The following is a 27655-nucleotide window of genomic DNA, read 5'->3' on the forward strand; positions in this document are numbered from 1 at the left end:
TTCCCTTTTAATAAAAAATGCATGGCATCTGCACAGGTACTCATGTAATGATTGATCTTCAGTATGCCGGAAACTTCACTCTCAGGTGAAAGTAAGAGATGTCTTCTGTGTTACAATAGTCTTTTTTTCATTGTCCTCTTATGTCACTTGCCATTAGCAGATTTCCTTTCCAGGGGCCAGAACTGAATTATGTTTCTCTGGTCAGACATTTTCCTTGTGGTCAGTAACTGTGGTCAGTAACTGCCAAACTTTTCTGACTCAGTTGGTGGAGGAGCCAATGAGGACTGATATTGTGCTGGACCATGTTCTTACAAAGAAGGATTGGTTGGGAATGGGAATGTTGGGGCAGCCCTGGATGCAGTAGCTGTGAGTAGGAGCTCAGGATCTTCTTACATGGAAGAAACAGGGCAAATTGACATTCAAGCACCACCTCCTCAAAGCTCAAAATTGGTGCAGAGTAAGAAATAAGACAAAGGTGGCAGGAGACCTACATGAATGAACAAGAAGCTTGTGGAAAACCTCAAATGGAAAAAAGAAAATCTACGGAATGTGAAAAAGGGGTCTGTCTACTTGGGAGGAATATATTAACACTGTCAAGTTATACAGGGAAGCAGTAAGGAAGGCTAAGGGCCACTTGAATTAAATCTGGTGAGGGAGGTCATGGCCAACAAGAAAGGTTTGTTTAAGTACGTTAATAACAAAAAGAAGACTAGTAAAAATGTGAATCTACTGCTGAATGAGGTGGGTGCCCTGGTATCAGAGAAGGTTGAAAATACTTCTTTGCCTTAGTCTTTACTGCTGAGACTTTCCCTCAGGAAACTCAACCCTGGAGATAAGAGTCTGGAGAAAGGAAGATTTCCCCTTCGTTGAGGAGGATCAGAGGTTGTCTGGGCAGACTTTACACACACAGGTTCATGGGTCTTTATGGGATGCACCCACATGTGCTGAGGGGGCTAGCAGAAATGATTTGCAAATCTCTCCCTATCATCTTTGAAAGGTCATGGAGAATGGGAGGGGTGCCTGAGGACTGGAGGAGAGCCACTGTCACTCCAGTCTTCAAAAAGAGCAGGAAGGAGGATCTGGGAAGCTACATGCCAAGTCAGCCTTACCTCCATTCCTGGGAAGATGATGGAACAACTTATTCTGGATGCCATGTCCAAGCAACTGGAAGAAAAGAGGATTTATCAGGAATAATCAACATGGGTTCACCACGGGAAATCATGCTTGACCAATGTAGTAGCCTTCTGTGATGTCATGATTGTCTGGATACATGAAGGAAGAGTAGTAGATGTTGTGTAACTTGACTTCAGCAAGGCTTTTGACACGAAAAGGAGCCTCACTACATAGCTGATTAAAGCCCTGGAGAATAAAATACAGTCCTCAGGTTTACTACAGACTTCACCTGTTGAGGTACACTGCATAAACTTTTTGGAGGTGGTCTGCAATCGTATGTCCTGTATTTCTGTAATCTCAATTTAGCATCTAATCTTCAGAACTGTTTAGTATTTATGTGTCCAAGTGAAATTGCTGTGAGCAGTACCTTCAATCTATAAAGTGCTGTGTAATGCTTAGTCTTCTGAAAAACTAGGCCCGTGTGACTCAAATTAAGTATTCACTTTTCAGCTTGATCCCTTAGCACCAAGTAACTCATCTGTAAAATGAGGACAGTGCAAACTCTCCAAAAGAATTTGCTGAATTTGAATTGCACAAAGTTTGTGACACAAAACAATTGTTATTAAAGAGCATGTAACATAGCAATATAAAGCAATTTTTAATCAGGATTGAGTACTGTTTTCTCAATGTCTCTTCAGTCTTCAAATTAAGCAATGAAATTAATACAAAATGTCAATACTTGAATTTTTATGTATTCATTTGTATGATAGATGGAGTACCTATGGAAGAATGCTGTATTGGTAACTGAAGAAACATAAATTGCACTGTCAACAGAACATTCAGCATTTTCTAATATTTATATGAATCACATTCCAGTCTTAATAATGTTTTTTTTTTTTTTTTTTTTTTTTTTTTTTTTCATACTGTGTTTTCTAATCTATTGTCAAAAATATCAAGGAGAGAAGTCATAACTAAGCATCTTTTTATTTTTCTCCCACAGATTTCTTTTTCAATACATTCTCTTCAGGGCTGTGATTGTAACTGATCAGGTAAGCAAATATACATAGTCACAGCATTTTTTTGTCAAAACGTTTTCCAGGTGACAAGCAAATAATTCTGAAAAAAAAATAAGTTCTGTATTGCTGGAGAAAATGTATATAATCTATTATAACAATGTTGAAAATGCTGTCATCAATTTCCAATTTTAAAAATATGTTCAAATTTTGCGAATTCCATAAATTTCAGCTAGAAAACGATTTTTTTTTCCAAGTGTGCTTGATTATTTTTATTCTCTTCTGTTTTCTTGTCCTAGTTTCCTCGCAATTTCTGTTGATATTTACTGTTTTAAAATTGAGGTTTTTGTTTTTTGTTTTTTTTTTTTGCTGGGTGTTGTCAGTCTCCCTCTGTCTAACAGAATATCAGTGTTGCATACAGAATTTTATGTTGAGAACTCCAGAGGTCGTATTTTAACACCACAGCAATGGCACAGCAACAGTAGAGTGACTGGTGGGAAGTGGCTTTAAAAATTTATAAACAATATTTCTGTAAAGTAATGAAATGCAACTATGAAATGACTGAAATTGCCTTCAGTGATCTAGTTTTCAGTACAAAACCACAATGCCAAAGGCAAATCACCAACTTAAAATGTTATTGTTTGTAGGTTGGTAGGCTAAGGTGTATCTTTAACCTGAGGATTTTTGGTTTGATTGTTTGTTGTTGTATGCTGTAGATACAGTTGGCAGAAAACACTCTTTTTGGCTGTCTCTTATACTGTTAAGAGAGCTGGTGATGGAGTTAGGCTGATTTGCACGCAGTTTTAAAGTAATTTAAGGTCATTCCCTCTCATCCTGGGAGAAGAAGTCAACACTCATGTTGCCACTATATCCTTTCAGGTATCTGTAGATGGCAGTAAGGTCTCCCATGAGCCTCCTCTTCTTCAAAGTGAACAACCCCAGCTCCCTCAGCTGCTCCACATAAGACTTATGCTCCAGGCTCCTCATCAGCTTCATTGCCTTTTTCTGGACACACTCCAGGGCCTCAATGTCTTTCCTGTAGGGAGGGGACCAAAACAAAACATAGTACATGAAGTACAGCCTGATCAGGGCTGAGTACAGAGGGATGATCACTTCCTGCTTCTGCTGGCATCACTATTTCTGATACAAGCCAGGATGCTGTTGGCCTTTTTGGCCATCTAGGCACATTGCTGGCTCATGTTCAGCCTAACATCAACCAAGGTTCCCCCAGGTCCTTATCCTATGAGCAGTCTTCCAACCACTGCCCCAAATCTGTAGCGTTACCTGGGTTTGTTGTAGCTGAAGTGCAGGGTCTGGCATTTGTTGAAATTCATCCCATTGGATTCAGCCCAGCAATCCATCCTGTCCAGATCTCTTTGTAGGGATTTCCAAACTTCAGGCAGATCAACACTTCCTCCAAACTTGGTGTCATCTGCAGATTTACTGAGTGAGCGTGTCCTTGGTATTCCTATGAAAATATTTCACTTGTTTCATGTTACAATGTTCAGTAGCTTTACCTCTTTATCAGCACTGTTGGATTCATCTTTATATTAGATGAGGTGGTTTCTTATCATCTTGTCATTCTATCCCAGAAAGCTTCATTGAGTTCAGTTTATCTAGGAGGAATCTCTTCCCTTTGAAACTTCTCCTGACAATTCACTGTTTCCAATACCTTTACTTCCTTTAAGAAATGGATATGCACCTCAGCTAATGCTACTGTTTAAATTTCCCTAGTATGATATTCCTAGATTATTATTATTAATATATATGTATTTGCAAATTATTCTACAATCAGTATTACAAGCAGGGACTGAAATCTGAAAATAAAAAACATCTAGTTATTTCAGATATTAATCTTAAAGACTTCTCCAGAGCATTACATAGTAAAAGACTGGTAACATGGGACAAATGATCAAGGAGCTAAATTTGCATCTTTCAGTTCCAAAATCTGGGCCCTCTTCTTCTTGATCTTCCACATGGTCTAGTTAGTTTCTCCTCCAAGTTTCCTTACTTATGCTTGAAAATATTTTTATATTTGATTCAAAATATGCTAACATTACTGATAATTAATAAATCTGATCCTATATGTATGGGAACTGCTGAGTCACGGCCTGAACCTCTGATTGATCACCTGAGGGGAGCAATGAGTCAACCAGAGGAGCACAGGTGAAGGCAATTCACCTGTGCTGCTGGAAGGGGTGGAGCCTGGCTCCACCACTCCTAGACCTATTTAAGAGCTGGCTACCAGTGGGGAGGGATCTCTTCTGGAGATCCACTCTGTTGGGGTTTTGTGAGTGACCCGGGATACAGGTAAGCCTTCTTTTCTTTTTTTTGTTATCATATTTTGCTTTGCTTAAGTCTCTTGTTTATTTTGTAGTTATAGCATCTTAATATTCATTGATTGTACACCTATAACAGGTCTATTTAAAAAAAAAAAAAAAACAAAAACAACTATTGATAACACTATTCTTATCTTTCTTATGTGGAGGTGTGTCCTGATGAGTTTGTCGTGTTGCTTTCCTTTCAGACATAAATTATAATGACATTGTAATGCTTAGATTGATTTAGAATACTAACTGATTTATTCATTAATATGAAAAATCTGAGGAAAAAAAAATCATTATGGCTTAAATAACAAATTTAATTTCATTTGTTAGATAATCTTTGTTTCTCTAAGTACCATTAATCACTTCTCCTGAAATAAAAATCAATATACTTCAGTGAGGTTTCTAAGCCCATCTTTAAAAAAACTGATTGCTTTCTTTCATTAAAGTAATGAAGTCAAGTTCTTCTGGATCATCTAATCTGCATTTTTATTGAATAAACTGTTTTCTCCATCTTCTTCTGATTTTCTATGTTGCATATGTTCATACCCTGGTCTTCCATCACAAAGATCACCTGAGGCAGTAGCTTTTGGGTATTATGCATCTGTCCGTCAAGGAAGTCTCATCAAAGTACTTGCTTATCAGTCAAGGTGCTAAAAAATATTAGTCTGAAGGCAGAGATCAGATCCTTCAATGGAGTTACATAGTTACGAACCATTTGCTGATCAGATTAGTTTCATTTATTCATTTTCTTCAGTTACCATAATTGTTATTTCTAAGAAGCAAAGGAACAGTATACAGTGAATATTTCTCCTCCACAGACTGAAATCTGTCTTTGTATTAATTGGATCACAGATTATGAACAAGTTTTGATGAGGTTAGGGGCTGGGACAAATGTACGTGATGTATGATCAGCTCAACATGGAGTACAGTGCTAATCTTTTCTGGTAACAAAATGGGTGATGATTTGAAATTTTGAAGATTTCTCTACCAACTTAACTTTTAATCAAAGTATCTTTAAGATTGTTCATGGCTTTGTTCAACATCCTGTTCTGTTGGTGTTTGTGAGTCTGATAAATTACTTAGTGGCTGAAAAACCAATATTGTCTGAAGCAGATAGTAGGGAAAGTGATAGTTTATACACACCATTAAGCCAGACACTAGATTTTTCATGTTTTAGCCACAGTTGTGTACATAGAATTCCTTAAACTGAGGAGTTGTATTATTACTACAGTACTGCACAGTAACAGGAATTTTTGCAGACACTGTCAAAAACTTTTCTTACTATAACTAGCTCTCTGAAAAAGCTGTATTTTGAAGGACTGCAAGTCTACTGGTATTCTCTGAGGTGCTGAAAACCTGCTAAAAGAATGTGTGTTGTATTAAAATATAATTTCTGACAATACACAGATTATGGACCAGATATTTTCCATGAGGATGTAAAAAATACACTATGAAAAATATTGCTTTTAATTATTTCATATTAAATCTGCATTTCATGCTCAGCTGTGCTGCTGGTGGAATCCTCTGTCTTCATTAGAAGGAGTCAATGTTGAATCCTCTTGAAATATTAAAAGTTCTAAATAGATATTTTGGGAAAAAAAAATCTTTAGGAGAGCTCTGGTAACTGTGGCATGAAAAGTTGCTGAGCTTTTGGTACTCACACACAGCTTCTTTGAAACATTCAGAAATGTTACCATTTTAAGAATATTCTGATGCGTCGGGTTGCTGGCAGACACAAAGCCCATTATAAAGAACAGTCACTGAGTGAAAATTGGATTCACAGTTTTCACACAGGAAATCTGATTGCCAGCATTATGCCTGAACCATGTGATCCAGCTAATCACTCTGCTCGATTTTCAGATGCAGAGATTTGTTCATAAACTGTAAAAAAAAAAAAAAAAAGTACTCAAGCTGCAATAAAATAAACCAATGACTGTCTCCTAATTATGTTTCACTCAAACTTCTTCTGCAGCACCTGGTCCTGCCTCTCAGAAGCACAGTGCTGAACTAGATTGCCTTACATTTAATCCTGCATGGCAGTTACTGTTTTATTGTTATTTTGAAGTCTTGCATGGCATAAAATTGCGCGCTTTTCTCTGTGCACAGCATTGAGTTCATACAGAATCAACACAGACAGAATCAGCTCAACTTGTCCCTAAATATTTAACAGATGGAAGAAAATAAAAAATGGATTTCCAACTAAATATTGGGTTTTTCATGCCTCTGTTTTCAAAACTACTCATCACCGGGCTATGTATCTCTGGGGATTTACAAACTGTAAAAGGCAGTATGGTTTTAAAAGGAGGATATTTCATACACTTGCTTGTATTTTTCACTACTGAAAACAATTCAGATTTCTCATAATGCTTAAATGGAATGTTCTTCTGATCCCTTTGTTTTATTCAGTGAAATAATACATGAATGTGTACCTTTTGGAAGAAGCTTAAAGCCATTTGTTAGAGGGCTGTTTCCTTTTCAGCTTGGGTGTGCAAGAATATGGAGGTGTTTAGTACATGGCTTATGTATCTCACTATAACTAATGTGGCTTTTTAATACACAAAAAAGATGTTTCTCTTTAGTTTATGTCATTAGCAGAAGCCCTCAGAACTCCTGTTAGCTTTATCTACAGATTTTCATTCGTGGTGTTTTTAAGAAGTACTAAATTCACTCCACTTTCCCTTCTTATGTAGCAATAACTGCAAGTTAAATACATGTGGGTGACTTGGACATCTCAGAGGTTTTTTCTTCTCCAGATGCTTTCTTCAGGGTGACAGCAGATAGATACTTATCTTTTCCCAGCAAGATGTTGTCATCAGAAATTCCCCCTCACTTCAATCACACATTTTGGGCACTCTAGGTCAGATTCTGCTCCCACACAGTTAAAACTCAATCTCAGTCACAGCAGATCAAGGCCTTTCTATGCAGTTCTCAACTTGGAAATGGCAAATGCTTCCCTTGAAGAGGGAAAAACTGTGTGCTTCAGTCATTGAGAGAGCTGTTTAGTGGATTGGGACTATGGTTCCACACAGTGATGTTGAAGTCAGGATTCCCAGTCCTGTCTGCCTTCAAGTAACTGCCACCAAGCCTTCTCTTTGTCTTCCCTACAGAAAAATACAATTTTCTGTGACCTTTTTGAATGAAATGCAAGCCTTGAACGCTAGTTTCTAATGTCTGTGGAATGCACAGTGTCTCATTCTGTGCTATGTCTGTAGACCTAGGAAAGTCGAAGTGTATCATGGAGCCTCAAGCTAACTAACTAATTAAAATATTTGTAATACTTCATGTGCAAAGTTCACATATTAAATTGTTAGCATATAGAGACTCTAGTCTTGGAACTACATCCAGACAGAGAAAGCCCTTGTTTCTAGACAGGACAGGTTTTGGCCAATCTTCATAGAAGGGCAGGAGGCCACTTGTAGGGTCAGGATCTCAGCAAGCTTGGCAGCTCTTTTCTCCTACCATCCATCTTGCAAAGTTTGATAATTTTGTTAATGCTTTAGCTGTTGGATGTGAATGTGAAATAAATCCTTTTTTCATCCTCTCTTTAATTTTATAGCCTTAGCAGTTACAGATGACTTTTTCAGAGACTAATTGTAATTTTTGACTCTTGGATATTTTAAAGGTGTTTATGAAGGCAAGAATATGCAAGATTCAGAAGTAAGATTCAGTCACTTTTTATTTCACAGATCTAATCTTTTTTTGCAAATATTCTTATGATTTTTTACTGTGAAATCTGAGAAATAGGTTCATGCAAAATCACTCTAAATTTAAACAATTTTAATGCAAATACTGAAGGTGATTGTCTTTTGAACCTTTTTTCTTTATTCCATATTATAATCTTTTCATAGGAAAATGTCAAATGAACCAAAAATTTTCAGTCAAACAGAATATGTGAGAATTTCAGAAGAAACATGTCCTCAGTTTAACTCTATTGAGCTCCAAAATTACTTTTAACAAAGGTCAAGTGAATAAGAATAGGATAGTGTAAAGTATTTCTTTCTCAAATACCTCCAAACAGTTTTATATCAGGAATTACAGGAGCTGTGAACTACAAGCCTCATCTTGGAACAGTGGATCTATAACTATTGCAGCTTTGGCATTTTCTCAGAATGAATAACTGGATGAGATACTAGTTTGCTTCATGTTTTAAAATATCTTAAAGTATGTTGTTTGTCCAAAGGCTTAGTTTAAAGTTGCTTTCCCTGGAACGTTTAAGGGAAAATTCATCTGAATGTACCAATGTATTCAGATGAATGTATCAACTGCTGGTTGCAGTTTGAACTGTTATCTTCAGCAAATAATTTTTATTACTGTATCTTTAATGTTTGAAGAGTTATTTGCTTAATTTTCTTAGTACATAGCAAAAGTGATTACTGGAATGTAACTAAGCAAATAATTGGAAAAAATAATCTGGAGGAAGGATGATGAGGAAGGGTTTGATTAAAAATAAGTTAAAATACTTTCCATTTCTTTTTTTCTTCTTTCTACAACTGCTTTTGGGAATGCTGGAAGCCATAATGGATTAAAAGAGTTAAATTATTGATTTTTGTGTGCCATTTCCATCTTAAGATGAGTACAGTCTAAAATTTTGTATTCTATTAACTTACAATAATTTTAAAACAACAAAAAGTTGTTAGCAAGAATATCTAATTCTTCAATAGACACTACACTGTATAAAATTATATTAAAAGGAAGTTACTTACATTACAAAGGGAAACATGAAAGATAGAAAATGGCGTATGTGCAGGTCTAAATTTGTTATCTCTGTATTTTTCTGAAGACAATGTGGAGAAGCCTGCTAGAAAATGATGATACTTCAGAACATACTCATGTATGCCTTAGTCTCCTTGAGAGTCAGTGATTGTAATGTGTTCTTCACATTTTTAAAAGTAAACATAATAGAAGCCTTTAGAAATATTGCAAGATGTTGTTGCCTGTGCATTTAATGGTGTACTTCACATAGTAAAAGAAAAAATATGACATTAGAAATTCCCTGGCTTGTCAATTGCTTGTTTGTGTTGCCCTGCAAAATTCTGAATCCTGTTTGGGTTTTGTTTGCCCATTGTGATACTTTGGTAAATGAGATCAGCTCTTAGGCTTGAGCTTTGTCAGTCTGGTCTCACAGGATCTATGGTACAATTCCTGCTGTGCACTGCAAATGGGCATCAAACTAAATTCCAGAACACCCATCTAATAGAAAAGGGCTTATTCACATTAACGATGACACCAGATATACAGCTTTGTGAGGTTTTTATGGGTATGTTTCTATTCAATAAGAACCATAATGTTTTTAAAACAAACAAAAAAAAATACAGCCAATATTTCATGTTTATTTAATGATGTACTTCCTAGGAAGAAGTGGGAAGGGGAGAATGGAGGCAGTATTAAGAGTAGGTGGATGAAAATGAATGTGGCCAGTAAATGGAGGGAGATGATCCTCCTCCTCTACTTTGCCCTGATGGAGTCACATCTGGAGTACTGTGTACAGTTCTGGACTCCCTGGTTGAAGAAAGACAGGGATCTCCTAGAAAGAGTCCAGCCAAGAGCAACAAAGATGATTACAGGACTGGAGCATCTCCTGTATGAGGAAAGGTTGTGAGACCTGGGACTGTTCAGACTTCAGAAAAGAAGGCTGAGAGGGGATCTCATCACTTTTTCTAAGAAACTAATGTGTGGGAGCCACATTGGTGGTGGAGGGTGGCTGTTTTCAGTGGTGAGCAGCAACAGAACAAGGGGCAACGGACAAAAACTGCAACACAAGAAGTTCCGTATTAACACAAGAAAGAACTTCTTTACTGTCAGAGTGATGGAGCACTGGAACGGGCTGCCCAGAGAGGTTGTGGAATCTCCTTCTCTGGAAATGTTCAAGACCCATCTGGATGCCTGTGTGATCTGCTGTAGGGAGCCTGCTCTAGCAGTGGGGTTGTACTCCAACACCTTCTTCCAACCCCTGCAATTCTGTGATTTGGCAAACTGAAACTGAAAAATGTGCTATAAGGTATATAATACCAAGATCTAAAGAAAGATACAGAACATATACTTTGCTTTGCTATTTTCATTTCTGAGGCTTTTTTGGTTTTGAACTACTCAGGTTTATTTTATAATTCTGTATGCCTTTCTTTCACAACCCTTCTGGTGGTTCATGGATTCTTACTTATGGATATGTATATACTTATGGACTTCTGGTATGTACATAGGTCACTCTGAAAGTAATGCCTCCTATTTATTTCCATGGAATCTATGACAGATACATAAACTACAATGACACTATTTGATAGAGCAAATTCACAGCCACGAAACACTATTTTTCAACACAGTCTCTACTAGTGGCTTTGCATTTTCACCAGTGATGAACAAAGCCTGCATGCTGCACCTGTAAAAACCTGCATGGCCTTCTGGAATCTGGCTTTTCTTTCATGTCACTTGTCACCACTGCTGAAATGCACCACTAATCACCTCACTGTGCTCACATCCACTGTTTAGTCTCTGGAAATGTTCAGCAAACATTGATGAATGTCAGTAGGTACAACTTTTCCACATGGAGGAATTCAGTGATGCATTTTTGCTTCACATGTGCTTCCATGTCAGGAACCATTTTGTTAGACTGCCCTTGGCTGTAGTCTGTAACATGGTAACAAAATGTAATGGAATATTGATGGAGAAGGTGCAACCTCTACTGCCGTATTACTAGCATCTGCCTCTGATGTAATGAGACAACATAATAAAATAGGAGGCATTACTTTCGACGCAGCATGTATGTAACAGGTATCATAAAAAGGAAGAAAACAAAATTTTTTAAAAAAATATGTATATATGAGGAGAGGCTGGAGAGTGCTTTAGTGCACCCACTATGGCAGAACAGTTTCCTAGGACATGCTTTCTTTAGAGGCTTTCAGTTTTTCTCCCCAAACCGGTGTCTCTTCAGTTGGTTGTTTTGCTTTGGAGCCACTTCCTCAATTGCAACTCCCAATATCTGCTGTGTGCTGTGCCATGCCCATTGAATGTGCAGTTACCAGACTTATTGGGAGTGATACTGTGTAATTAAGTACATGCTGAAATTTTAAGGATAATATTATGCAAATATTTCTATGCACAACAAATTAAAAGAGATAGTTACATTTTATACACATCCATTAATATTTTTCCTTGAATATCAAGTACTGCTTCCCACCTGCTATCTCTCCCATGTTTTCACTTGTTCTGACGGTTAAGTGTCATAAACCTGTCATAACGCTGTGACTAGTCTTTGGTTCATAAAACCTGGAACATCTTGCACTTATATTGTGCTCAGCATTTTAAAAGCTGATTACACATTTCAAACTGTACCAAAAAGCCATATTTTTGTTCTGTTTTTCCTCTTACGAAGCAGAGTCTGAATTGTATTTGTTGGGTTTCTAGTAGAAAGCATTGCTGTGTTTTGCCTTTAACAACTATAGAAACAAAAGGCCTTTATTGTCTCATACTAAGCCAATCTTGCACCAAACAGATGTGGCACTCCTACTTTCAGTGCTACATTTACACATGCTATGGTGTTGCACACTTTGGAAAGTGTATAGCAAGTCTAGGTGCAGTAGTGGTGGTGGTATCTGCTTATGAGCCACCTCAGCCACTATTTTAACAGCATTGTTAAATTTTAACAGTGGATTTCTTCCTCCTTGGAATTTTTTCAGTGACTTAGTTTAGACTTCTGTAATCGCTTTCATTACACTGTAGCTCTACTGTTTCTTACTGGGGGCGGGAAAAAAAAAAAAAGAAAAATTAAACATACTTTGGCCATATGCTCTTGCCCCCAACCCCTTCCAGTCTGACAGAAATACATGCTGCTTGTTTATTTTAGTTTGTGAACATTTTCAGTTCTTAACACCTGGATTTTAAGGTCAGATTTCTGTATTTGACGGCTAAACAAAAGATGAATTGCCAAAGTCTGTAGTCATAGCCCCTCTTCAATATTGGTAGCATTTGAACTGCCAGAATGTTATGTGTGTGACTGGCTATTAATGCCATGATTTCTCTTACCCCATCCAAAATTCACACAGTTGAAATAAAAACTTTTTAGAAGAATGTATATTGCAGGTTGGTTTCTTCTTGCTGCTAGTTACATGGTATGGAGGCTTGATAACTTCACTGTAGGGAAGCAACTATCTATTGAGATCGGATATTGGGGAAAAATTTCTTCTAAGAAAGCGTGGTCAGGCGCTGGCACAGGCTGCCCAGGGAAACGGTGGAGGCACTGTCCCTGGAGGTGTTCAAGAACCCGACAGATGTAGCACTGAGGGTCATGGTTAGTGGATATGGAGTGATGGCTGCACTAGATGATCTTAGTGGCCTTTTCCAACCAGAATCATTCCATGATTCTGTGATTCTATTTCATTTGAAGGACTAAGGATTTGAAAACTTGCTGCTGTTACAATTCTAGCTTTGCCCTTTTGGAGAGCAGTAACAGAAATGGTGAGATCTCTATGAGTTTTTCTTAGCTGCAAGTGATAGGAAAGCTATATGAAGACTCAAATACATAGCATGCTTCACCAAACAGTACCCTTCTCTCCAGTCATCCTTCACAAGGTCTAAGCAAGAATTTCACAAAGCAAAGCAAGAAACTTCAAGAATTTGAAAAATTCTTAAGTTAGGTTTGTGTTGTGAAAGACAATGTATTCTTTATATTCTGAATTCTTTATATTCTGTTGGTACAGGAACTGGGACTCTAGGCAACAATTCATGTCATTAACTTAGCAAAACCGTGTGAAAGCTGTTATAGCCAAAAAGCACAATAGTGACAAAAAAGTGTCAAGTTCAGAAATCTGCTCACACAGAAGGTCGGAGTCATTACTTGGAAATTTAGTAAATTAACCAGTGGAAAAGACTGTAAGTCTGTACTAATGATGCAGATAGTTGTAATGGCAATGTTATGAAAAAAGTGATTACCAACATCATAGTCAGGTATTTTTACTTGAATAATTGAGTAATATCCACATACAAATTTTAAATGACTTAATTTTATCTCCAATCTGAACAAAATATATTCTATGGAACACTGCAATTTTTTGTAAGTTTTTCTATCCAATTTTTTGTTTTAGATGTAACTTCAATGTTGTGGCCATTTTTCTAATAGAAAAAAATCACAAGCTACACTGAAAATGATATCCTAAATAGAACCAAATATAAAGTATAAAGCTATACATTATATAATGGTTAAAATTTTTGCATTTATGTAAAAAAAAATAGAATTATACTTGTCAGATTGAGGTAAAATACTGCTTTTTACAATAGAATGTTTTCATCTGATACGTTCATTCAGCAAGAAACAAATATTTTTGTTTATATGTGTGATTTATATATGTACTGAGGTTTTCATTTTTGTTCTTCGGTTAGGAAGTAGGACTGATATCAGAAGTAAAAAAAAAAAAATGATAGAAATCTTGATACTTAAGTACATTAGATATTTTGAAGGGACCATATAAAAAAAAAGAGATAGGAAGATAGGAAGTGTTTAGATTAGATTAGATTCCAACCGTAAAAGGTAAATAAGAAAGTTGCTGGGTATTATCCAAATAAACCCACTTGGTGATGAAAAGTTATGAAATATAGATGATATAAATCAGAGTAATTCTTTTTGCACTCAGCATTTTAGCAGGAACACGGAGATTAATTAAACCTTATATTAAAATAAGCAGTAGGTATCTATGTGGTTAAGTATTTGAATGGCAATTATATATTCCTAAAAGTCGTACAATATTATCAGTGTAATAGACTTGATTATACAGAGTAAAAGGATTCATGTTAACCATGCTGTCATTTAAATACTACATCATAGATTTGCTCCTGGGAAATAAGCTCCCTCAAAGCACAGAAATCCAAATTGGGAGAGAAGATAAAAATGAACAATGAAAATACTTTATTCCGTGTAGGTTATTATACTGCTCTTATCATCACAATATCTGATTACTTTCCAGTGGTGCATTAAGCGATGGGATTAGCATCTGCTGCTCAGCAGTCTGCTTTTGCATGGTGATTCTTATAGGCTTGGGGGAGGAGGAATAGAGAAGCTGTGAAAACTTTCTTAAATACTAACAATTTCTGCATGTGGAAATGTAAAATTAAATATGCAGAAGGAAAAAGCAACAATAAGGAACTGTTATCCAATTAGGTGCAAGAGAACAGTTTTGTACATCTTGGCTGGCACTGCAAACTTCTGGAAGACTGCTAAAGTGGTTGCCTTTCTTTTGATCCATGAATGTTGATATTGATTACAAGAGCAGTTCAGAAATAAGATGATTAAAAGATGTAAGAACCTATAAAAATAGTATTTTTTGACTAATGGATTTTAATCAACCTCACATTTCTTTTAGAAAGGAAAAAACCTTCAAAATATACTGCCTTAATAATGAGTTTGTTTTCCGAGGAGGAGGAGTGTCAGAAAGAGCCCTGCTTTGGTTGGTATAGCACTGCTCTGCACAGCAAGGAATGCTGGTAGCTGGGCAGTTGGCTGCCTTGCATTCAAGTGGCACAGTGCCAAGCAGAAACTGCATGCACAATACACCAACACACTCAAAGTATTACAGGGATAATAGGCAAATCCTGTTTGCTAAAAAAGCTAAAAATTAAAGCGGTGCTCATTCACTGCAGGGAAAAAGCAAGAAGCTTAAAAGGTATAAACAGACAGAGGCCTGAGAGGCATCTAATAGCGATCAGATGCAAATTAGAAGACTACAGAGTAATCAGATATCAAAAAAGATTTGGAGATATACTTTCTACCAAACATAAAGGGAATTTTCTGATATTTCAAACACCTTTGCAATTCTGATGTATTTTCCTGTTTGTTTCTGTAGGTAGCTCCAAGAAAATTCTGCTTTTAGATCTTACACTATTTCTAAGAACACTGAAATGAGTAATACATTTCTGAAGAAAATAATACAAAATATGTATTTTAAAATGTCTATTCACATTACATTTTAAAGAAATGTCCAACTGAATGCTGAAATGAATACTTCTTCACTGATATCACACTAAAATTTATTGATTCTTTTATTTAAATCTGTTTCTAGACTAATTAGTGGGAACATAATCTCTTTTCCTTGTGTTTATTTTGTGTTAGAGGTGATTTTGTAGATACTACAATTGCCTTTCTCATGGCTATTACACATTTCTAAGTTATATAGAATCACAGAGTCAATCATAGGATGGCTTGGTTTGGAAGGATCCTCAAGGATCATGAAACTCCAACTTCCCTGCTGCATGCAGTACCACTAACCTCTTATCTAATACTAGAAAAGTCTGCCCAGGGCCCCATCCAACCTGGCCTTGAACACCTCCAGGAGCAGGGCATCCACAACCAATCTGGACAAAGAAGGAAATGCAAGTTTTGTAACTTTTTAAGCTTTTTTTCATAAAATTGTGAGCTTAAAACTTCTAAAATTTGAACTTAAACCCGGATATCTTACATCAGACTGCTTTTCTTTACCTAAGTGAATTTACAGTAATTATGTAGTTGTCATGAAACCTGGGAAGGCAATGCTAGATCTTTTGTTAGATATAGCAGGTATTATTTAGTGCTTTGAATGAAATAAGGTATTTAAGAGTAGAAATAAATAATTTGTTACTTTTAGAGGAAAAGTATTGATGGCCTAGCATGCATCAGGAGCATAATCTCCTTTGCTGAAGAGCTGAACTCTAGTTTGCAACAACTTATTGATTATCCTTCCTCTCCAGCAGAAGTATGTATTCTGTTAGTAGTAGTTTCTTACAGTACCACGGAGACAATTCCATAAGGAAAAAAAGCAGGGATTACTGATCAGCTAAATGACTCATTCTTTGATAAAGGCCGTGGATCCATACTAGCTCTCTGTCATGGCCTCTACTTCAGAAACCTGATTCCAATGAGTGCTTGATGAGACACTGTACAAGGGGGTTAAAGTTCTGTTATACACTGCGTTCAGGAAATGTAACACCTGCTATGTTGACAAGGTTTTCTTTGGCTACATATGTATGAGTACACACACACTGTGGTATCTGCAGAGTAGCTCAGGATGGACTACACACCTGCGGAGTAAGAGCTACTGTTTGTAAGTATTTCCTTCTTATTAAATGTAATTAGAAATTTAGGACACATCTCACTAACTCAAAAAGTGCAAACTTTTGGGGAGGAATTGTTTCCAGAATGAAAACCACAAGAGGAGGTTTGAAAGAAATAGTGCTGTGATAGAGAGATTTGTTTGGTAAACATGTTTATTTCCTATGATAAATTTTGTTTATAGATTTGTGATCAGAATTTATCACTGACAATGTATACAAAATTAAAAAATAAAAATAAAATTATTATTAAGTCTACAGCATTCTATGGCCAGAACAAGAAAGCTGGCTGATGCCACTGAAAGCAGAGGGAAATGGATAAATAGGGAAATGAATAAATAAGTTCAGGAAAAAAACAGTGACAGAAGTATCTGTCAGCTAGGTAAGGAGGTTACTTATAAGGTGGTTCCTCACGTATATAGAAGTCACTTGGCTATTTATTTGAAACTGCTACAAGTTGTCAGTCAATACCAGCATAAGGTACTGATCAGCAGTGGAAGGTGACATATTGATGAATGTTTGATTTCATATTAATGTTGTATGCTGTTGTTTAGGTCTTGTTTAAAGACCTCAGGAAAGAATGGGAGTTCTACTGCGTTAGTGTTTTATATCTGTATAATTAAAAATAGCATCTGCCATAGGTGACTTTCATTTTAAGGTTCCCATAAACTTCTGCATGTGTGATTATATTGTCATGGATGATTCCCCTAATTTCAGTGAGAAGGCTAATTGTGTTAAAGATGAATACAAGTGAAAGAGTTTCCATGATAAAGGCCTAGATACCTTATGTAGATCAGTTCCTCTCTCAGAGTATGGAAATGGTTCATCATTGGATATACTAAGTTATGGGCGTGCTTACTGCACTCTTTGTGCCCAACATTACATGCTATAGAATGTATACTGTAAAAATTCAGGCAGGAAATTGACGTTCTTTCTGAAAGTTTCTTTGCCTGAAATCCCAAACCCATGGCTGTTATTAATCCCCTGAGGATAGAACAAGATTCTGTTTGCAGAACTTAACTGCATTTTAACTAAGGGACTGTTTTCTAAATGTTTCATTCTGCTTCTCTGCTCGATAGAAGCCATCCAGAAATGCATTCCAGAAATCTGGTTGCTATGTTTCATGCTCTGCAAGCATTGGTTACCATAGTGTTTTAGAAAAATACCTTTTCAGGAAGGAGATACGTAATCAAATATAGTCCACTGAAGTTGAGCTGAATGAACCATCTGTTAACAAATTGAAAGCAATGTATTTGTAGATGAAGTGATTTGCACCCTTTAATTTCCTGTTACAATCGGAGAAACATAAAAAAGTGGGCGTGAGAATATCTTCAGAAGCATCCCTTTATGTAGCCTGAAGCTGCCTACACTTTGAATATACCTGGTTATGAATGTCTTCTGGCAGTATAATCAACTGTCCCTCTTCAACAGCAAAATCTTTCCAGAAGGCAAACCAGACAGTTTGTCCTACCTAGACTGAACATTTCTGCAGGTGCACTACCTCTAAGCCACTGAAAGCATTAACGCCTCCTAGTTATTAAGCCAGGATGTGCCCAATACTGATCAAAGTGCTGTATATTCATACTGGGCCACACTTTTTAAAATAAAGGCCGTTTTACATGTTGTTGTTTTAATAATGAATGCAAATTCTAGTCTTTGATCCCAAAGAACGGGGCATTATACAAATTGAGAGTAAAATCAGTGTCCTTAAGACTATACAGTCAATGTAACCATCTGCAAATAGTTCAGAGTTCCAGGAAGATATTGAGACAGGATTGAAATACTCTCGTCACAATTTTAAATAACAAATAAAGATTTTCTGCTTGCTGCTAGGAAAGATAAAAACACCTTCGAGGTACATGAACTGTGATGGTTCTTCGAAATCTCTTTAGTATTGTTCAGGCATTCAGTAAAAAGAATTTCAATAATGGACTAAGCTGTCTGCTTTTGTTTAGTGGTATATTTCAAGTTGTCCAGTAGTCATTCTGTTCTTATTTATGTTTTACCCTTTGTCCAAGTAGGCAGCTTTGTCTGTCAGTTATAAACTAAAGCCATTCCTTAAGCACAAGAGTATTTTCAGCTACACTGAAGTCATACTGGCTGTGGTACACTTTCTATCTCCCATCAAGAAAGCAATTTGAAGATAACATGAATTTCACTATCATTCATATATTGAATGGTCCAGCAGATATATGTAACGTTATGAAATTCAGTGAGTTGAGAGGTCACAAATTCATATATCACAACTAAGTCAATGTAGTGCTGAATTTATTTTATAAGTACACACAATGTTTGGTATTTATTTTCTGTCCAGCAGCTCACGATTTTTTGAGAAAATGCACTTCATTGCTTTGCCAAGTAAAACATTCAGGGCAATAATTGCTTCTTTTTAGCAAAATTTTAACTGGGGTATTTTCTCTGATAAAGGTAAATAATGAACAAGTACCAAGGATCTGGTACCAAAGATACTTAACTGATTGTAGGAATTCTCATATCATTGCTAACTTCACTGTCCTGGAAAGCTGTGAACAGTGTCATGGAAAGAAGCCTGGTTGTACATGGGAGTACTACCAAACTGTGTAGGACAAGAACTAAAGAAGTGCTCTTATGTGACTGTACAATTTGAATTTCGCATAAAACAGAGTTATAATCTGATGAAGATTTTGAGTTAAAGTGTCTAAATGTGTCTAAATGTGCTCTAAATGTTCTGAAAAGCAAGCTAATGTAAGTAGCAATTCTCTACCGAGAACATGAATTTTCCATTATTCCTCTGAGTTATCACTTTCAAACAACACAATATCTCTTTTATCATGACACCAACAAGGAATAGTGTGTGTTTTTGTTTGTTTGATTTTGTCAGAAAATGCTGATTCATTGAAAACAAAGCTGCTTACATTTGCATCATTTCTGTTTGGGAGAAGTGCACTGTAGAAGACTCTTCCTGGATAATTTCAACAAACATAGCAGTTTTTTTGGGTTTTTTTGTTTGTTTTTTTTTTTTTTATTTTTAATTTTAAATAATTTTTCAGGCCTGTAACCTACTTTTAATGTATAAATAGTTCCTCTCTCCACAGTCCAATAACCTGTAGATTATACATGTGTAGTGGAAACAGGAGTTAAGATCCAGAGTCCTCTCTCCTCTGCCTTTGATCACTCATATCTTGCTCAATCTTCCGGGTAGGATCCCATGCCTTTGATCTCTGCTTCTTTCTCAGTGCTGTTCAGGTTATCTGAGGATGTTTATAGTTTTGAAATGTAGGCTTTACTCACAAAATTATGAGAATCCAAACTAAAAAAAATTAAAGCATAGCCATTGATACTAAAAAATATCAAAGAAGACAAAATCGAGGATGAATATTTAAAACATTTTTAGATATGAAGAGTTAACTGCTCCAATATAGAAATTTTAAAATCTATATGAGATGGGTGGTACAATTGAAGTGAGATTATTTTGCAGAATCTAAAATTGCCAGTAGGGTAATTGAAAACTGGGACAGGAGAAGCTGTTTTCTGTCTAGATTTGATCAATTTTGCTTCAAAATTAATTGATCCTTTAGGTTGCTAAATCAAAAACACTTCTTCCATTGGGCTGTAATGCTCATGTTCTTTCTTTCGGCCTTAGAATTATGACCTATCCATATTTTTTGACTAACAGAACTCAACCTGCTAAGAATGTAACCCAGAAAAGTGCATGCACATCCCCCATATTTTTGTAATTAAATTACCAAAAAGATATGTGGTGATTTCAGATATGTACACATATAGGACTGCCTGCAAAACATTTTGATATTTGGGAAAATGCTGTCCAGATTTGTAAGAACATAAGTACCTAAGGATTCATGTATCTTCCTTTCTGAAAGAATTAAGAACGTTTTAAAAATACTTATTTTCTGTCTTTGCTCAAGAGCACTGCACTGTGTCATTTTGCGATGTAACACTATATTCAGTTATAAAGGTGGAGGGAGGAATGATACTATTGAAGACTATTTTTGGCATGAGGCAGCTAAGTGAAATGCTCCTCTTAAAAAACATTGCATAAGACTTTCAGTGAAAACTCTTAAGAATAACATAAAAACTGTGTATCGTTGATTAAGAACTCAGTGGTACGAAAAATGTCCTTGCAGCATCCTTATTTTCCTGATTCATATTCTGGTCAAGAATGAGTTATAGAAAAACAAGTGGTCCTGAAGAACTCTTGCTATGCAGCCCGTTGCACAGTTTAGAACAAGAAATCATCTGTGCTTTCATCTGAGTTAAGTCCATGTGCTGCCACATCCATGAAGTCTGGAGTTTGTAATGGGTTTGCTGTTGTGAAAATGTTCCCCAGTAATTTGGCATGCAACTGAGCTTAGCGCTGCAGCAGTTTTCGAAGGAGGTGTACAGGTAGGTTTTTCATGTGGATGGGTCTAGGCACTCAGTCTGCTGCTAAATCAGAAATTAGTAAAACTTCTCTGCCTTGAATTCTGCCTGTGCTTGTGTTTGTCTTGAAGAGGTAGTAGTGGAAGAAATCAACACAAAGATTTATTAATCAGAAGTTGAAGTGATGTGAAGAATTACTCGTTGTCTATGCTCCTGGCCACCTAGTTTCCTTTGTTTGCATTCCTCCTCCTTTAGTGATGTTTTCCAAGAACTAGATAAAGGTATTTTCATATTTTAGTTTTTAGAGGTAGTGGTCAAGGTGGTGCAAACTGTGTAGATCATATACAGAGATCATCTATTTCAGTGTAGCACTTAAGATTCAATGCAGTGTAGTTGAGACTGAGCAATGTCAAATATTTCATCTTGTATTAACGATAAGTGATTTGTGAAAATAAGTCTTTGGTATCTTTGTCTCTAGAACTGCAGAAAAAACCCAAACATCTAACTGCCATGCTGGTCATGCATTTAGAAGAGTGATAGGCAACAAATTTTTAAATTTAGGAAGTATAGGTGCTTCAGATCCCATTAATGTTGATAATACTGAGCCATATTTGCACTTAGACCCGTAAAGAGCACATAAAAAGAGTTTTTGAATGTCTGACACTTGGTGCATATGAGGGAATTAAATGAGGTACCTTTTGATCTGCGCATTTCTAATGATTGTAGAGTAACTGGTGAAATAAATGGAGGATGAAACATGTTGAAGGAAATGTGTACAGCAAAGCTCTTCCTATCATCACGTATTTATTTGGCTTGGTAGATTATACTGCCATAGCCTTTTTATCTGCCTGAGGTACTGTCTTGTTGCTTGTGGAGAAAATGCTACACCTCTCTGTGCCTGAATGATCACCTCCAAGAGTGAAAAATGGGGAACAGTCTGATTTTCGCTTTGGCCTCAATGTGATCTTGTCTCAGTGCCAGCCTTACTCCAGCAATGTAGCCATGTTGCTTATTCTACCACAGCAGCACTTCATCTTGATCCACAGAAAGCGTGCTCCTGTTTGCAATGGTACTGCAAAATACTTATTGTAAAAAGGCTCGTTTGAATTTTTTGTAGGTGTTTCAATTCATTATATTTGCATTTTTTGTTCTTTATGAATATCTGCACTTTTAAGGGAATAACTGACCTTCTCAAGAAATCTGTGAAGAAGGTTTTTTCCACTGTGGACAAGAATGTTTGCTGTGCATTATTCAGTTTCTGTTGCTATCAGTTTTAAAATATTTTCTTTTCCAGCAGCAAAACAGAAAGAAGTTTGTTAAGTTCAGGTGTCCTGATGTAGAGCCAAAGTGACAAAACGTACAATTTATAAATTTATAAATAAATAGATTACAAATAACACTGTGATAAGTTTAGAGGAAAAAGAGCTTAAATGCAAGAATTTCAGGAACAGGAAAATTATAGTTAAATTTATGATGACTGACATCTTTGGCTCTTACTGTGGAGCATCTTGCTTTAATCTCTTAATTTGGTCATGTTAACCTTAAGGCAGAAAAAATGGGAAGGCAAAATGCCATTTGAACATAACATGAAAGTAGCAAGCAGATGATAAATTTTTATTTGCATGCATTTTGAAAATAATTTTTATATACTAGGGCCTTTGGAAGTGCTTTTTGTAAACCAAGGCCTTTCTAATGTGAATTGTTATAGCATGCAATACAGTACATTAAAGTTAAGAAGAAATGTGTAATATATCCATTACTTTCATTTCCTCTTCACTTTTGTGTGTTCTCAACTTGTAGTAATAACAGCAGTACACTTAATTTTTTTGTGTGTTTAAGGATGAACTCATGAAAGAGTAAGCATTGCCTACTTCACTTGTTCCAGTTGGAATATTAGAAAAAAAATATTCTCAGAAAGAGTAGTGAGGCACTGAAACAGATTGCCCAGGGAGGTGGTCGAGCTACTGTCCCCGGAGCTGTTCAAGAAAAGGGTAGATGTGGCACTGAGAGTTGTGGTTAGTGGGCATGGTAGTGATGAGCTGACAGCTGGGCTAAGTGATCTTAGTGGTCTTTTCCAACTTTTATAATTCTGTATTTCTGTGATTCTCTCTGAGAGTGCCGCCCTGTTTTTCCTGATCTCCACTCCCCTTTTTTTCTCATCTCCCATGGGATTCCATTGCCCAGAGAAGACTGTTTTTGTCCTTTCCATACATCTGCATATTAAGCTGGGATGGCTGGGATGCCAGTTGTCCCATGGCAGCTCAGTACACATACAAAAACCCTCAAGGTGTTCCTTTCTCTTTGCCATTCTTTTCCTGCCTGCTGGGGAAAAACCAGTCGCTCTGCTCTGTCCTACTCCAACTTCAGAACAAGGCAGACTGCTCTGGCAAATATGTCTGTTTGCTTCCCTTTGTGTCATCCTTGCATTAGTTCACAGGCAAAGCACTCTGTGATCCATCCACATCTATAATTTGCACATATGCAAGTGATTTTTTTAACAGCATTTTAACATCCTGTTTTGGAATACTTGCTTTTTAGACGGGAGTGCTCCATTGTGGAGCGCAAGCTACATGTTGAAGTGTTTTTCCACACTGCAGTGACTGCAGATTTCCATGCCTGTCACCCCTCAAACACTGCTGAGCATTATTTCTGGTGGTAAGAGTGGCAAGCATCCTTCAGAAATCTGAAATATGAGCTGTTTCCTTGTTCTTTTAAATACCATCACTGATAATGATAGGGATAAATTTGAATAGATTATGTATTCATTCTGGTTCAGTTGGAGATTTCTACTCAGTTCTAAAGGAACCCTTCCTGTCACCTTGGTTTAAGGCCAAGCAGGTTTGGAGGTTACACATTTTTGAGTGCAACTTCTGAGGCCTGTTTGAAGACAATTAATTATTTTGGTCTAAACAATTTTATGAACAATAATAAAATGTGATATGGAGCAAGATGAGCTTTATTCCCCTGTGCCCTGCTAGAAGAAAAAAAATCTTGTTTGGTTTGTTGACTCAAATAAATCAGTAAGAAAACCATCAGGTGGAGGAAGCCTTCTCAGGAGCACTGATCTGGCAGGAGAAGTAGGCTGCTTTCCTCCCTTTGTTCCCTAACACTTCCACCCAGTCCACCTTGCCCTTCTCCATCCAGAGACTGCACTGCATGCCCTCCTCCTCCCTGCCATGCCTGCTTTCCACAAAAAGCCACCCAGACAGAGGTGTGGGCAATCTGTGTGGAACTGTAAGAGCCTGCAAGAGTCATTTTCCTCCACTTCAAGGCACCCTATCTCATATGTCTGTCCTTTGATTTGCTCCAGGTAATACAATGAAATCAGAAAGAAGCACTGAAAAGCAGAAAGGGAGCAGAGCTAGTGACTACTGCCTATGGTATCCTTGGAATGGTTTTTCCTATCCTTCTGCTGCAGTTTCCAGCCTGTTGTCTTCCATTTTGTTTTTGCCATTCCTTAATTTCTGGTCATAAAGTCTTTAGCATGCAACCTCCTCCTCACAGCAGCGCTTGTGCGACTGCCTGCAGATGCTAATGCAGAGCAGCTTCTCCCATGGCTCCATGTTTATTAGTGTGGGGACCATAGAAATTACCTCATTTTTAACATCTCTTTTGCAGTAGCTTTGAAACTTTGTGATGTAGAAGCACCGAGTGGACCTTTTTCATTTGTTCACAGCACAGCCCCAAGATAAATTCTCCTACGTAACTTTTTACGTGCTGGCAGTGTGTGTATTTATTGCTCAATATTTTGCATGGTGTTTTCATTTGGAATTGACATTTTGTGTGACATTTTATACTGGAACAATAGATGGGCAAAATTGAAATTTCAAGTCTGAAATTCCAAGTCTGTTACTAAGAATTAGTAGTAGTCTTAATCTATTTTAAATAACTTGTGTCTTCTTTGCATTCTCGTCTGATTGCATCTTTTCAAGAAAACGAGATTAAATGCATTTTGAAGATGGGAGGGTGCTGAATGGTCTGGACATGCTGGTTTGCAAACTTGTGGAACAGCTGTCCTACTCACGGGTGACAAGAGGGCTCAGATGAAAGGGTCTGTGCTGCTGGAGACATGACCAGCTTTCTCAGGAGACTGCTTTCAGAAGGATTGCAGCAATATTGCTTCCCCATCGTTACTAGTGGGTATTGCTGCACACGTGTATAATTTGTGCTAGATAAAATCAGGAGGTAATAAAGGGAGGTAAAAAAGAAGAGAAGAAATGGGAGCTCTCTTATGTGTTTTTCTTAAGCAGAAAAAAAACATCCTGGGGACGCCACAGTAACTCAGGAAAAGCACAAGCTGCTTTAAATCACAAAAACTTGCATTGCACCAAGTCCTTTAGTTCGGGAACCATTTCATCATGTTATGAAGGAAAGTTGCAGACGAGGCATGTTTACTAGACCTTTAATTGCTACATTTAGTGTAAAGCCTTTTTTTATTTTCCTTTCCCTCCCCTTTTTAACGACAAGAAGCCAGAGTTTGCTGTGCAAATGAAGCAGGCTTTGCGAGAATCAGATTCACTTTGGACGACTCTTCACATTCCTAGTCATCATTACATTAGGCAGCACAATCCCATCTCTGGTTGATGGGCAGCAAAAGTGGGCAGCCTGCCAGGTAGACGTTTCCATGGCTCCCAACCCCCAAAGGTGATGCGTTTTTCATCTAATTCAATGAAGAGTGGGCTGAACTTTGGGTCTAAACTAGACAATAGCTGCCTTCGCAGTATCAGCAGAATGGTTTATGGGAATGCACTCCACATTTGGCAGAGCATCATGTGACCTTACGGCTGAGATTTTGTGATGGTGCCAACGGAGACTTGGAGAGCAGCACTCGTTCTGACTTTTTTCCTCATTTCTTACATGGCTCAGAAAATGGTGGATCTTAATACTTGACTTTAGCCAGACTCAGCAAGCGATTGAGCTTTGAAGCACAACTTTGCCTTTATTCTGGCTTTTTTGGCACACCACCAGGAGGCTGTCCCTTTCACGCCTGATAAATTCTGCTTCTTATCTCCAAATAGAAAAAAGAAAGAAAGAAAGAAAGAAAGAAAATATAAGCAGAATATTTAGACTTCATAACTGCATTTTTAAACTACATGTTGTATTTTTTTATTGCTGATCTGTAGTTCAGAACAGCCCTCCTGAGTGTCTGAAGGATAAAAGTGATTTGTTTTTTTTTTTCCTTTTTTTTTTTTTTTTTCCTCCCCGTGTTTAATGAACAGGCGTTTGAACTGGGCAAATGGGGCGACAGCATTGAACATGAGCTCATTGCAGCATAGTGTAGCAAACTGGCACCCTGCCTTTTCACCCCTTTGCTTCGGCAGATTTGTGCAATCCCCATTTATAAAACCGGCACAGGGGCGAGGTGAATTTTCTGGTCTCTCCCCACCTCTCGCACTGTGCAGGCGGTGGCGGCAAGGATTGGTGCAGCTTTTGCGCAGTGCTTTGTGCCTGGAATTCCGAGAAGAGCGAGAGAGAAGACAGGCATCCTGGTCTTCTTCCGAGAAATAACAGGAGCCCTCAGAAGAAGAAACAAATCTGAGTTTGTCCTACATACAAGAGTGCAGAAAAAAAAAAGTGGCTCTCCTGCTTCCAAAAAAAAACCTGGCATGTTTCACTGCAGAGACATCAGGATGTGTTAGAGCTTCTTAAAGCAGTGTAGCAAAATGAGCCCAGGAGATTGATTCTTTCAGTAAAAACAAAAGAGAAAGAAGGCAATTTTTTTGTTTGTTTGTTTTGCTATTGCTAATATAGCAAAATTTGGCACTGGGTGAAAACGTACCTTTCATATCAGGTATAGCTTCTTTTCCTTTTTTTTCTTTTTTTTTGTTCCATTTTAAACGTTGTTTTGAAACTGAGTCCTTGTATATTAATTTTAACATAGCCATTCACACTTTTTTAAAACTAACTTTTTGGGGCTGTGTTTAAGCTAATGCTGCTAAAAATAGAAAGTAAACAAAAATTGAGGTTCTGTGGAAATAAGCGCTTAGGCACATTTTATCATAGCTAAGCACTGGAGTTAAGCAAAGATTGTAATGTTACATTTATTCAGTATAAGCTGTGGTTCTTGCTACGAAAGTTGTGGGTATTTCGATCTGGTTGCTAAGGAAAGTAAATTCTTTTTTTATAGTGTGACTCATGCTTTCGGTTTCTAAAGAGAGGAAGAAAAAATTTTGCTAACCGGTAGGAAAGGCTCGCTCTTGTATCGAGTATATTAAATTTATGTTTGAGTTAATTTGTATATGAGTTCCTTACCATTTTGTATATAAATCCACTACAAAGAAATCACTGTAATAAGCCCTGGAATAAAAGGCACATTATTGGGACGTTCATGAAGTAAGACTGGCTTGCAGCTAGTAACAGTGACTATTTTAAGATGTTCGGTAAAGCGGCATTTGTCCAGGAATAGCTGAAAACAGTATTTAAGATATCCATTCAGAGTGTTTGTGATAACTGCATGTGAAGTTAAAGCAAGTTTGGAGCATATGACGCTTTAGCAGTAGACCCTGTTTGTTACAACATTTGTCTGTCTTTTGTAACATATTACTTGGCAGTTAGAGCAGTCTGTAGCAAAATTCAGCTTGACTGACGTATTTTAAAATACTCAGTCAAATCAGTCTTTTATCTGTTTGGGATTCTTTCTTTCTTTATTTTCCTGGTCTTTTAAATTTATATTTAAAATACAGAAATCTTCAGCTAGAAATTACTTTGAAACTTGCAATGTCTTTTTCATCAGAAACTCTGACGTATTTATCAATATGTTCGTGATAGATGCTTGTC

General features: G+C 37.0%; 1 long non-coding RNA gene across 2 annotated transcripts in view; it reads left to right on the forward strand.

Annotated features, from left to right (window-relative positions):
* LOC128072929 (uncharacterized) overlaps positions 1-27655 on the forward strand; it is a 261184-nt gene that overhangs the window by 161812 nt on the left and 71717 nt on the right. Inside the window, exon 1 of one of the 2 annotated variants that reach the window (XR_008202523.1) lies at positions 2107-2162. The exons of the other annotated variant lie outside the window; for it this stretch is intronic. This is a non-coding gene — a long non-coding RNA (uncharacterized LOC128072929). Of the gene's footprint in view, positions 1-2106; positions 2163-27655 lie in introns of those variants that run through there. 2 annotated transcript variants of the gene reach the window in all.

This window comes from Tympanuchus pallidicinctus, unplaced genomic scaffold (assembly GCF_026119805.1).
Source record: "Tympanuchus pallidicinctus isolate F22 unplaced genomic scaffold, pur_lepc_1.0 scaffold10, whole genome shotgun sequence".
NCBI classification, from domain to species: domain Eukaryota; kingdom Metazoa; phylum Chordata; class Aves; order Galliformes; family Phasianidae; genus Tympanuchus; species Tympanuchus pallidicinctus.